We start from the raw sequence: 13652 nt of genomic DNA, 5'->3' as shown, positions 1-13652 counted from the left end.
ACTATGGGTTGTGTCCATCTGGGCAGGATTGGCATCACAGGTGTAGGTAATGCCATGCAGTCAGTGGTAGCGGGGCAGACTCCTCCAATGTTGAAACGGTGTGGCCACGTACTAGCTAGATGTGCTTGCCAGCTCATGGCAACAGGATGATTAGACCTGGGGTGTCAGGGCATTGAGATTGGTCTTGGCCAACCACTGTGCCAGGGGTGGATCCATGACCTCATTCTACTGGCAGACACTGCATGTGTAGTGGGGTGGGTTCATTAAGTGGTGACAGTGCTACTTGACAATAGCCAAGTATGCTGCCAACTTGCCATGCAGGATACTGTTGGGGGTGCAGTTCTTTTCATGCTTATCTCAACGGCCATGGGAAGTGGGCAGGTACTGGACAGGTGTGGTGGGTATGACACTCCTTATGTACATGTTTGCATCAGTCAGACCAGCAGTGGTTGACATGTGCATTGTTGCTGTTTCCCTCATGGTGTTCCCAAGTTGTAGGATGTTCAGAGGTGGGCATAATGTGTCATGGCATGGCATCAAATGCTGATGTTCCACCCTTTGTGACTGCTGTGCCGGCATTGACCCATTGCACCCTTTCTTTCTCTCTCTACCTCCCTGCCCTCCTCTGTCTTTGTGTGTATCAGCATCATCTGGCGAAGGAGAAGGGGCACCGACGATTGGGGAAGCTTCAGCCCATGGGACCCAGGAGGCTGACACCAGCGGAGCCAAGGGGACCAGTGGGGTCGAGGGCGAGGGGAGTACCATGGGGGAGACCGGATCGTCGACTACATCTTCTGATTCCTCCTCCGATGGATGCTCCCTAGTGATGGCAGACCCATCTGGGACCATCCCTGCACCATCCTTGTCCGTCACCCCCTTACCAGTACCGCCTTCGATGTAGCTCCCCACCCAGTTGCCAGTGCCCGCTCACCCAAGAAGGTGGGCATCCCCTTTACCGCAGGCACCTCTGCCCCCGCCCCAGTCAGACCTGCTGCCCTCAATGAGGAGGCTATTGACCTCCTGAGGTTCATCTCTGTGGGGCAGACAAATGTCATGAATGCCATCCAGGGACTGGCATCCCAGGTGCAACCGTGCAATGTGTTACTGGAAGGCTTTCAGGTGCCTTGTCTGACCTACAGAGATTGTTTCAGGCTCTGGCCTCCTCCTTGACAGCAGCCAGTGTCCCTTCTACTTCCGTCCCACCTGCAGCTACCTGTTCCCTCACCCATCCAAGGCACACCTACTGACACACACGCATCCACATCAACAGACACAGTACACAAGGACAGACATAAGCACCACAAACGCCACCACCACCATGCACACACTCAAAAGACACATGCAGACACAACAACATCCACGCTCTGCACCCCACCACCTCCCCCCACAGTCGACACACAACTCACACATTCAGTCAGCACCATATCAGTCACTGATCCTGCCATATGTGTCCTCATTGCCACCGTCACCACATACTCTGACCCACATTCATGCATCCCATTCATCAGTGGCGCAGACACCACAACTGTCAACACACCCACATGCAGCACATCCACCCTACCTGAAGACACCACCCCAGCATACACTCACACGTCCCCCCGCCATCTCCCTGCATCTCCTCCCCACCTCTTCCAAGTACATCTAAATGCCCGCACTCACCCACCCAACAGTCCCCGAGCAGACACATATCATCCACCCATGCACCTGCACCCAAGGCACCTACAAGTACACACCTCACAACCATACCCACTCTCTCCACTCTCAAACGTCCTTTCCTTGACCTCCCATGTGTCCCCAAAAAATGTTTCCTTCGTGAGTTTTCCCTGTTCCCCACCACTGACCCAATCCCTGTTCTCCCCAAGCACCCTGCCACCATTCCAATGCCCCTGACTTCTGCCACCAAGTCTGCCACTGCCCCTGCACCTCCGCCACCTACCACTTCCGCCCCTGTCACGTCCACTGCTTCTACTGCCAAACCAAAGCCCGAGCCCACTCCCTCCACTTCCCAGGCCAAGCCCACTCCGTCCACTTCCAAGGCCAAGCCCACCCCCCCTGCTAAACCCCACTCCAAGCCCAAGTCCAAGGCCCCCTACCCCTTCACCCCTGAGGTGCCTGCATTCCCCATTGATGCCCCTGCCCTGTGGAGGCCTGCACTTTGCAGTCAGGAGTCAATTTGGGGCGTCAGCTTGTTCTCAGTGTGCTCTGGGCACTATGGACTATTGGACTGCCCTTGGACCTGTGTATTCATAGTTTCATTCAGAATTTTCACTTTTCTAACATATTTATGCCACAACACCATTGGGGTCGATGGTACCTATCTTGCCCTGGCTTTCCTTCCACATTTATGTGTGGTGGTTGTGGGTATTAGCTTGTATGCGTGTGTGTGTGTGTGTGTGTTTGTGTGTATGTTTGTGTAGGTATGGGTGTTTGCATGTGTGTGGGCACGGTTTCCTTGTGCATCTGTGTGTTGTGTGTGTTTGTATACTAACGTTGTTCCCTCCAGTGTGTGCTAGGCTGGTGTACTCACAGTTGGTATCGTGGCTGGTATCCCTGGTCCGGGAGTTGCAGGACCAGGTAGAGGATTGGGAGGAGATGTAATTTGCGTGCCATGGCATCTACGGACGTGCCTGTGTTACTGAAGGTTGGTGTTCCCTTTTATATTTTTCATTTCCTCAAGGCTTTTCGTGGCGGTGGTTCCACCCCCGGAAATCCTGGCGGTGCGCAACCTTGTTATATGGTCATTGCATACTGACTGACCGCCAGGCTGAAGATGGCTGCTGCCTGGCACACCAGCCCTTCCACTGTGGTGGGCCAAACGGTGACTTGGCTGTGTTCTGCAGGTGGCTTCCCAGCACTTGTGATATGGCGGTCTTCACCGCCAGGCTCACAGCAGGGCATCCACCAACTCCACCGCGGTAATACGTTGACCGCTAGACTTGCAATGAGGGCCAGATTGCTTAAAGCTAATTTACATTCTTAACAGCCTTTTTATAGCCCATGTTTAGCAACATTTGTTGCATAAGATAAGATGTTTATACCGGAAGTGCCAGGAACCTTTCACACAATTTCCAAAGAGTTCTTTCACTTTGATCTCTTAAACCTCTGCAACATTTAATTACCATATGTTTGCATGCTCTGTTTATGGGGTTAGCTCTGTTACAAACATTTAAAATATAATTTGCTCGCCTTCTCGGTTTTATAGCGATTTTTAACTTTTTTGTCAGATTTGTTTGCTTTATTTTCGATCAGTGCTTTTCCTTCCAAATTAAAATGTATTTTTGGCACATTTTACACTTTTTGTGAAAAGATACTTTTTGATGGGATATAAAAACGTGAAAAAAAATAAAACAACGGCAAATGTAAAAATAATCAGTGCGTCATTTAAACTGGTGGTTTTCGGTGCAGGGCCCCGGTACTTATTTTTGAGGGCCGGCATTTATTTTCTGCGTTAATCATTTATTATGAGTAAAACACACTTGTGGGAAAGACGGAGGAAGAGAAAAATGAAAAAGTGTCTCAAAGGGAGGAAGCAGAAAGATGCTAGAGAGAGCTGAAGTGTCAAGGAGTAGCTGTAAATGGATTAAAGAGGCCAGAGATCGCTCCAAAATTACCTGCGTCAGTATTATGTTCTTGTACATTTAATTGCAGCAGCCCCAACTTTCAGAGTAGAGCCTTGGGCATCGGCACAATTTTATTTGCAAATGAAGCACTGCAAAAATGCAAGCGTAATATTGTCCCTGCACTAAATGAAATTTAACTAGAAAATAAAGGTTTTCCAGCAGCACAGAAACAGATAATGGAGTGGCTAGGATTCCCACTGCTTTGGGTATACTAAAGATAAACTATCCTGTGTTAAGTGTGTGTTCACTTCACACAGCAATGGGAGGTTAAACTGCAATTTGGTCACTTTTCTGACCATTTCCATGATGCTTTAAACACCTTTGATATACTCAACTATTTATAATTCAAGCAGTTAATGCCTATACTTGTTGAAAGAAACTTTCTGGGTGACATATAAAAATATGTGAAAAGAAATAAAACAATTCCCAATGTAGAAAGAAATCTGTGCTAATTTTTGGTGGTTTCTGGTGCGGGTACTAATGCTTATTTTTGAGGGCCTATACTTAGTTTTCTGCTTCTATTAATTACTGTGAGCAAAATACATATATGGGAAAGATGGAGGAAGAGAAAAAAGAAAAAGCCTTACAAAGGGAAAAAGCAGAAAGCTACTAGAGTGAGCTGAAGTGTCAAGGAGTAGTTAAAAATGGATTAAAGAGGCCTGAGATTGCTTCAGGATTACACTTGAGTCTTTTCCTCAAAGAAATGCCTCATGCAAAAAAACAGTGACGGTTCCCAAAAATAAGTGCTGGTGCCCCCCACTAGCACAAATTAACCACTGAATTTTGAATGTAGCTTTGCATACAGAGCTGTATAGATAGGTTTGTATGAGTAACACAATGGGTGGCCTACATAATTGCTACAATAAATGGAGTTGTCCAAACCTCCCCCTTTTTTCCAGAAAGCACCGCTCCCATCTTTTAATGCAGCACTCTCGGTGTATTTGGGATCATTTTGCTGGTCGTTTTGCATAGGAATGCGTGCTTTTTTAAATCTCGCACCCCTAGTCCACTGGTGCTAAAGTTCTCGCTATTTCACACATACACACCTTCCATTTTCAGAATCCACAGCTGGAATGCAGTTGCATGTAGATAATTGCCCTCGCCTAGTCACGCACACTGTTGCACACGCACTCAGGGTACCACAGCATTTCATATATTACGAAGGGCAAATTGCTTCTAGAGAAAATGTGGCATAGCAGCCAGAGTTGCTGACTAAGGAACTTCGAAATCAGGTTTGAGTCTCTGCATCCACTTACTATCCTGTGATTCTAAGCAAAACACTTTAATCTCCCCATGCCTAAAATCAACAAGTCAAAAAGGTTTCACCTATGCAAAATCTGTAGTACAATTATTTATTTGTTGTGCTTTGGTAATGTCACCTGTACCAACTGCTGTTTTGCACCTGGGAGTAGTTTGTGTTTAAAAGGCCTTGTTTAAAAAATATTCCAGTAGGCCTACTAGCTCTTTAGTTATATACAGGGCCACTGAATCATGTGGCAGAAAGAACCAGAATATGCAGCAGGGTTGACCAATTAATATGGCAAAAAAGTCCACTTATGCATTTACAATGCCAATAGCTCCAACTAAAGTAAAAGAGAGACCTATTGCATTGTAAATGCGTGTTAAAACCTTGCTGTACAAGACCACAGCCTGAGGGGTTGAAGGCATGTAAGTCTATGCCAAGATGTAAATCTACACCCGTAAATGGGGAATATAAAAAAAAAGTGTACATTTGGACTTAGGTGCAGGACTACATTTACACATGAAAACATATACACAGGTAAATTTACATTTGTAAATCAGGCTCATTAATGTGTTTGGTTTTACTTTTGTATGATTCTTTACATCTTGTTTCTTCAGACTCATTCCAACTCTTGTTCTGCAGCGCTAGCACAAATCAACTCTTCACCCCTTAGCAATTAAAAATGTGTGCACTACTTTTTAGCAAATCAAGACATTTTGCTGCACAATGTATTCTTGCAATACAGTTCTCCTTTCACTTGCACTAACGTTCAGGTGATATGCGATTTTCTGTATTTTGTAAAACGCTGTTCATGCATGCTTCCTCCACGACAGCCTTGTCTATGCTGTCTTCCTTTTCATCTGCCTATTGAATCACTAATTTAAAAAGATCAATTGGTTTCCCATCTAGTTATCTATGCACTCCAAGCCATTTATGGTTAATGTCACTGGTTATGTTTATACTTGTATTTAGCTATTCTTTCTAAATATAATCCACAAAGGGCCAGCCTATAGGTATACTATAGGAACTTGGGGGCATATTTATACTCTGTCCTTATAATATAGGTTTCATTTGTGATATATATTCTGTTGCGTTTTTTAATTATTCCAGCACCCTACTCAATCTTTCTTGCTCACTGCCATATTCTACTAGCGTCCAAGGCCACACCCCAAATATTTTTGAAAACACAAATAGTTTTTTTATATTCTGTTATTATATTTTTAATGACTGAAATATATCTGCTTCTTCCCTAATTGGCAGTATGTTCACCATAGAAATGCTTCATCTATTTCAGGTCCACGTTGGCTTCTCAGAAACCCTCTTGGCTCTGGGCTTCCTCTCATCTGTCATTTATAAGCGATGCACTTTTTGAGGTCGAATCTCGTTCGAAACCATCCTATTCATCATCTTCTACTTTTCTCTTTGACCTCTCTTTCTTTTGTCCTTCATCTGTCATGGCTGCTCCTTAAAGGTATTTTGCTCACCAGGATGTAACATTTCTGTCTGTAACCTTTCTTTTTCTGTGCCACTTTAATTGGGACCATCCTCAGCACTTTCACTGGTCCACTCACGAATGCCTGCTCACTCACTGTTACAGATTTCACCATCTGCATTACCTATAAAGTATGTTGAAACCATGTTTTTTTTAAACTTTTCTCATCTTTACTGATTAGCCATTCTCACGTAGTACAATATTTCCATCTTCATATTTTCACTTTCAAATTCACCTTCATCCTGCTAGGGAAAGCTGTCTCCTACTCTATTTAATAAGAATGATTCCACTTTCACCTGTCTCCTTTTTAGGCCTGGCTAAAAAAACAGATTTAGATGTTAGTTTTTGTTCAAGTAATCATAAAAAAATATTGAGAACAACAGAGAGAAGGACATTTGTTTGGGCTTCTCTAGTGTTAGCCCGCCTTCAAAGTCGATCTATTGCAAATGAATGAAAGGGCCATAATTAATGCAGACCCAATGATGAATATAGGAGGGAGGGTCTTTGTATGAATCCCAGCACCAATATTGTGGGGAGGGGTTTTACATTGAGAACTCTGTCATAAATACAAATTAAATAAAATGGGCTAAACCATTAGGCACTATTGGGAAAGGCATTAAAGTATTTAACACTGACAAATCTGACACAGATTTCTATTTTAGAATGAGCTAGAGATATTTAGGGCCATATTTACAAGGAGCTTGCCCTGTTGCTGAATAATTTTTTTGACGTAGCAGTGGCACATTCACTGCTCCATTCTCACAAAATGACGCATTTGGAGAAATGTGTCACTTTTTCCTGTCCTGTGCTAGTTTATACTTGTGCAACGGTTATATGTCGGAACCACAGGTGCCTCAACTACCCGTGGCTCAACAACGAGGTCGGAACAACGACCTCTTTCTAACCACTAATGCCTTTACCACAAATGCGTTTAGCGTTGTAAACACATTCCTAGTAAAGGCTTTAGCAATCAGCATGCACGATCCAGCATGCTTCCCCCATCCTCCCACCCCCAAAAATTACCGTGACCCCCCATCCCCACAACAACCCCCACCCCACAAATTACCAGAACCCCAACCCCTCCCCTAAAACTTAAACCACCCCAGCCCCCACCCCTTGAACCTAAACCCCTCCCCCTAAACCCTAATCACCCCAGCCCCCCACCCCACCTCAAACCCTAAAAATACCCTGAGTTCCCACCCCGCCCCTAAAACTTAAACACCCCAACCCACCCCTTAAACCTAAACCCTGACCCCTCTACCCCAAACCCTAATCACCCCCAGCCCCCACCCCACCCCAAAAACTAAAAATACCCTAAGTCCCCACCCCCGCCCTTAAAACCTAAACATCCCAACCCCCCAACCCACCCCTTAAACCTAAACCCTCCCCCCAAACCCTAATACCCCGAGCCCCCACCCCCCAAAAAACAGCCCCAGTCCCAACCCAACTTACCTCCTCCTTCACCACGTCAGCTCCGACTCCCTTCTTCTGTACCTTAACCACACATGTACGTTGTTCAGACATGCGTGGTTAAGGTACCAAAACCAGAAAGTCGTGGAAAACGAAAGAGTTGTTTCACTTTCGTTTTTCACAACTTCGTGTTTCCGGACTCGTTCTTCCCTGTGAAACTACAGGCTGCGTCAGGTAACAGTAACCATATCCAAGGTAAGCACTCCCACTTAAAAACCCACGCAGAAGTGACACATCCGTATTTACACGAATTTGGAAAAGTGACGCATCACTGCCAAATGACATGCTGATTCCCAAATGCGTCAAAATCCCTGTGCATCATCAATCCAAGCGTAAAAATGACGCATTGGCACTAGTGCATAAGCATAACATGGCCAAGTCACTCTTGCAAGCTCAACTACGCCATGGAGCTACTCTTACTCCAGTTTGGAGCACCAAGAAGAAGAGGGCTATACCAGCCGAGGACTACCCTCATGGACCTCAGGAATGAGGAGGTCATCAACTACTATAGGCTCAGGAGGGAGTCCATTGTCCAGCTCCCACACCATATTACACAAAGGCTGCAGATCACATAGGTCCACCAACATCCCTCTGCAGGTTAAGCTGCTGCCTGTATTACATGTGCTGACATCTGGCACATTCAAACCACCACAGTCAGAGTGGCAGGAGTATTGCAGCCAAAGTTTTCTGCATTCCTTCCCTCCATCCTTGATGCCATCATCCGCCTAATACCACCGTACCTCATGTTCCCCAACACAAGCACAAACAACTGAAAAACAATCAGGACTTTTATGCCATTGTGGGATTCCACATGTGTTGTGGGCAATGGAAGGCATCAATGTGCAACTGCTGCTGCATCCCACCTGTTTAGAAATCAGAAGCATAGAAATTCAATCAACATGCAGGGAATAGTGGACCAACTGGGGATGTATATCAATGTGCTGGCACAGTACAGTACCTTGGAAGTGCTCATCTGACTTTCCATCATCTACAAGTGCTTCCAAAATGGGGGGAAATGAAATGGCCTACTGATTGGCAAGCTACTGATCTCAAGCTCATTAATAACCTCATCACAGTCAATCATGTTGCTCCATTTATCCATATTTGGGTTGGGTGAGTAAGACAGTGTATATGTAGCAGGTGTGTGCCTCATACATGTGCAATATAACCCCAGAAATCACACATGTCAATATCTGCAAAATCACTGTGGGCCTCATGTATAAGAAGCCTGTACTACTGGGGTGTCAATTTCCATGATACTATAGAGAGGCAGGTATCCCAATCAAACATATGAGGCTATGCATATGAGACTATGCAAACCCTGTGTGTTTGGGCATGGCCTCATAGATAAGCGCAAGGGCTAGACAGTAAAAATTGCTACGTCACCTCAGTCTGCAACAGGATAGTGTAACATGGGCCTCATGTTGAACATATCCACTCAACACCTAATGCATTTGATACATTCCCAGATGTAAAAGGACATGGTGAACTTCACATTTTCCACATGTACATGTCTCCCCAGGGGAGATGTAACAAGGACAACCTAACTTCATTTTTGTCGCTAGTTACTCTTTAGATGTGTACAGCAATCTGCAGCACACATACAAAGTGTCAGAAGCCTACCTTGTTTGTCCATATGTATGAAGGTCCCCATTACAGCATAAAAATAAGTGAGGGTCTCATTTATGAGGCCCTGCCAGCACACTGTGCCACCAAAGTCAAACAAAATGTTATGCTCTGGTGTCACAGAGTGCCGGCACATATTCATAAGGCCACGCAAAGCCACCTTGTGTGGCTATTCATGGCCTTGTAAATATGAACCCCTTCCATGCATAACACTGTGTGAAAGTTGCGTTCCATGGGTGTTGCTGTGGGTGCAATTCTCATGGAATCTGAAGGAATCTGACGCATTCCCAGATTTACAAGTCTGGAGATGCATCAGATTCTTACACCGTGGCGTAATAGGGAGAAATTACATTATTTCTTCACGTTTTTCATCTTTCTATGTGTGCTGCATTCTACAGCACACATAAAAAGAGAAAAACACCATTAATGACTGTTTATGTGCAGGAAGGTGCCCGTTCCTTCACATAAACAATCATCCCTGCAACGCAGACACCCTTGCACCATGGTGCAAGGGTGCAGGCATTGGTGCTAGGCAGCAATTTGTGCACGAGTGCAGGGGACAAGGACAGGAATCCACTGTTTCTTATACATACAGCACATTCCTGCCCGTTTGGTTTGACACAGTGTGGCGGAGCAAAAAGGCTTGCAGCACTGCCCTGCACCAAAATTGAGAAAATGAGGCCCTGAGTCCACAATGCAGACACACCGCACCATGGTAGAAGGGGCCATGGGTTGCCACCATTCACTAATTGGTGATATTGTGTATGCATAAGACACACACATGTGCTCTATGGCATTAATATGACACATTCACATCCTTTTCATATAATGCAGGGCAGTGCAGCTAAGTGACTCCCAGTGTTGTCCTCTGACAACAACATGGAAATGAGTCCCTGTGTGAGTCTCAAATTGGTGGAAAGATCATCAGCAATGCAACAACATGTAAAATGTTGTGTTACAATACAGTGTTCAAGAAAGTGCCTCCACAAGGCAGAAACGCATTCACCATTTTCATATGTTGTCGGTCTTGACGCAATACTGTCCATTGTCTGCAAGTGCAGGTAGCAAAACCACGACAATGCTTCATGTACAATAATGTTTCCATCACTGTCCTCAATAAGTGAGGCAGGCTAGTTTTGAGAGTTTCACAGTTGCACTGTACACCACAAGATTATAAAAAATCTTTCAAGTTATGTACAGTCAACACCTTGGACACAGTGCACTGCCATTTGTAGACTATCATATAGCACAATGACATGCACTTTAAACTCTCCATGGCTGCAACTAATGACCAACAGTTACTATTACTATCACAGACAAATACGTGTCAATGAATGGGACAACATCATCAACACTTGCCAAATTTTGAAACTTTTAACCTGTATGAGGTCATCATTTCCAACATAAGTCCTGTAAAGAAACAATTCAGAAGTGTGAAATATGTCAGCTCAATTGCAAACTGACTATCCATTAGATTAATGACCCTCCATGGCCATGGCTTTGCACTCACATGTTGGACTAATAGTAAGTGTAACATAAGGCCATTACACTTCTATGTTTAGTACAGTATCAGTCATAACAAAAAATGTAAGTGCATCTATGTCAAAGAATGTCAGTACACCCCCTGTACTGTGTGAAAAGTATTTGAGTCAATCATAACATTAAACAATATGTAGATGAATGTTGTCACAACAGCCTTTATGAACATTGTTTTATGGTTCCCTTCCTGTCTTCACAGCTGACCAAGGATATGGTCTGCAGCCATGGGTCACAACCTGATAGGCACATCCCCAAACAGAGGCACAGCGCAACTACAATAATGCCCTCAGCAAGACCTGGTCCATTGTCAAGCATCATTTCAGTATTCTAAAACCAGACTTTATGTGTCTTGTTTTGTCCAGAGTGAGATTGCTCTACTCCCCCCATGGTCTGTAAAATCATCCTGGTCTGATGCTTTCTCCACAATATTTGTGTGCGCACAGATTTCCCACATGATGTGGAAAATGGGGAGCAAGAAGGCCCAGCTGAGGATGATGAGGAAGCAGCAGGCCAACATCCAAATCTTGCATCAATTGCCGGGACACGCCAAAGAGAGCAGATTGTGACTATTTTTTTCTCAGAGCCATAGGACAATTCAATCCACAAATAAGTGCAAGGTGTACCTGACAAAAGGAAAATAAAAAATAGAATTTTATAACATTTACAAGGTGTAAGCCTTCTTTCCTGAACATTACAGTAAATAAAACGTCTATTCATATTTGCTAGTCATTGGCACACAACAATGGTATGTAGCAATATGTAACAAGCAGGGCTTGACAACAACTTGCAATCCTAAAATAATGACCTGTTGAAAATGCATGTCTGTTGGGAATACAGATCACAAACAAAGATTGCAGTGTGGCAAAGTCTGTACAGTTCATTATGATGTGTTATGTTGTACTGTAAATAAGGAAGGGGACTCGTAATCCCCTGGGCAGCACTGCCCTGGTGGATTACAACCACCGGGACCCCTGTGGCGGAAAACCGCTGGTCCCGGCGGTGCGACCGCAGCGCTTCCACCACGGTCGTAATGCCCGGGTTTGTACCGCCAGCCTGTTGGCGGTACAACCTCCAAAACAGCCCTGGTGGTCTTTGACCGCCAAGGTTGTAATGAGGCCCTTAGTCTGACGACTGGCAGCTGAGGCACTTAATATGTGCTTGGGAACCCAGTCCAACCAAGACAGTATAAATATGCCTCATCAATGTGTTCAGCCAAATGACTGGCAGCTGAGGCACTTAATATGTGCTTGGGAACCCAGTCCAACCAAGACAGTAGAAGTATGCCTCATCAATGTGTTCAGCCAAATATAAAATACATTGTGACAAATCACAACAAACATATCGCTTCAAAATACACAAACATGGCAGTACAAGATCGTCTATCTACTACCAATGCTGCCACGTTAGCCCCAATAGGCGATTATGGAAATGGACCAAAAAGGGACGTCTCAACCCATGTTTCTCTGAGGCACTCGGATACCACCAATAGGCTAATTTCTGTAGCAACATTTCATTTGTGAATGTTTAGAATACCACACAAGAGTCTGATCATGTAATCTTTACATACAAGCAAGTACCAAATGTAAGCTCAATACATGATATGGTGGTTGTCCAACATGACTCTATGATACCTGTTGGTATGCACATATCAACATGGATCTCAAGTAGCACAAGCACCTCAAACATATTCGTGAAGGCATGCCAAATTATCCTGGGTGACTTATCCAGGCATCATAGCTATCAGATACATTGGGGCACATCAATTGGCTGCCTTAACCTACTCTGTGCCATGTGTGTGTTCCATGTGACTTGCAGGTTGTTCTGACAGTCAACTCACATGGATATCCAGAATGAGTAAAATAAGTTTTAGGATCATAACATGGAGCAGCTGAATAGGTTTATGCCTTCTTCCAATCTGATGTCAACTTTGATCAAAGACACGTATGCAGCTTCATGTACATAACCCATATGTGGTTTGGTGTGGCCATGTTGCAGCACACATAGAAAATTGTAAGACAAGCATTTTAATGAAAAATCTGGGTCAGTGTCAAACTTCATTGTTCTTCATAGTGATCCTTCATTATCAAGAGCATGATGTCCAAGAATGTAGAACATTCATGCCTCAATCACTTACATATTGTGTCAAAATTCCAGCACTGTTGTCATGCATCCATTAGCCAAAATGTCCCGACTCAATTAAAAAACCAGCGAAGAGGCAATCTGATACCCCTTATATGTGCCTAAAATCCATGTAAACAAATCTGCGTCCGGTGTTGTGATGCAGTACATCTCACTCAGAAATGCTTCCCACGTAGGGAACATGGGTGTTATCATGCATTCGCCCATGTATCTCAGGCAGTTACTGAATACTCAAGGTATTTAACCCAGGGATTTGAACTTAACCAACGCATCATGGAGGGTGGTGTAACATGAAAGAAACATGTCTGTGACATTGTTACTGAGTAGATCCGTGTGTGTGGTAATATGCAGCACACATAGGTAAAAGGAAACTACTTGATTTGTCATCTTTTGATATTTTCCTATGTTCCTCCTCAGTATGCCTTCCTGGGCTGGCACGCAGTAAGGAACCCTTCCATGGTTTACATAGATGTGGAAGTCTGGGAAGGGGTAAAAACATTTTTCTTTTTTTGTAGGGGCAGCA

At 44.5% G+C, this 13652-nt stretch overlaps 1 protein-coding gene across 8 annotated transcripts in view; it reads left to right on the top strand.

Annotated features, from left to right (window-relative positions):
• Positions 1-13652, top strand: part of LOC138299710 (putative nuclease HARBI1) — a 167400-nt gene that overhangs the window by 73439 nt on the left and 80309 nt on the right. The gene's annotated exons all lie outside the window — the stretch shown is intronic.

The sequence above is a fragment of the Pleurodeles waltl genome, chromosome 1_2, assembly GCF_031143425.1.
Source record: "Pleurodeles waltl isolate 20211129_DDA chromosome 1_2, aPleWal1.hap1.20221129, whole genome shotgun sequence".
Taxonomy (NCBI): domain Eukaryota; kingdom Metazoa; phylum Chordata; class Amphibia; order Caudata; family Salamandridae; genus Pleurodeles; species Pleurodeles waltl.
Note: the sequence above shows the minus strand (reverse complement) of the source record. Positions and strands in the feature narration are given on the sequence as shown.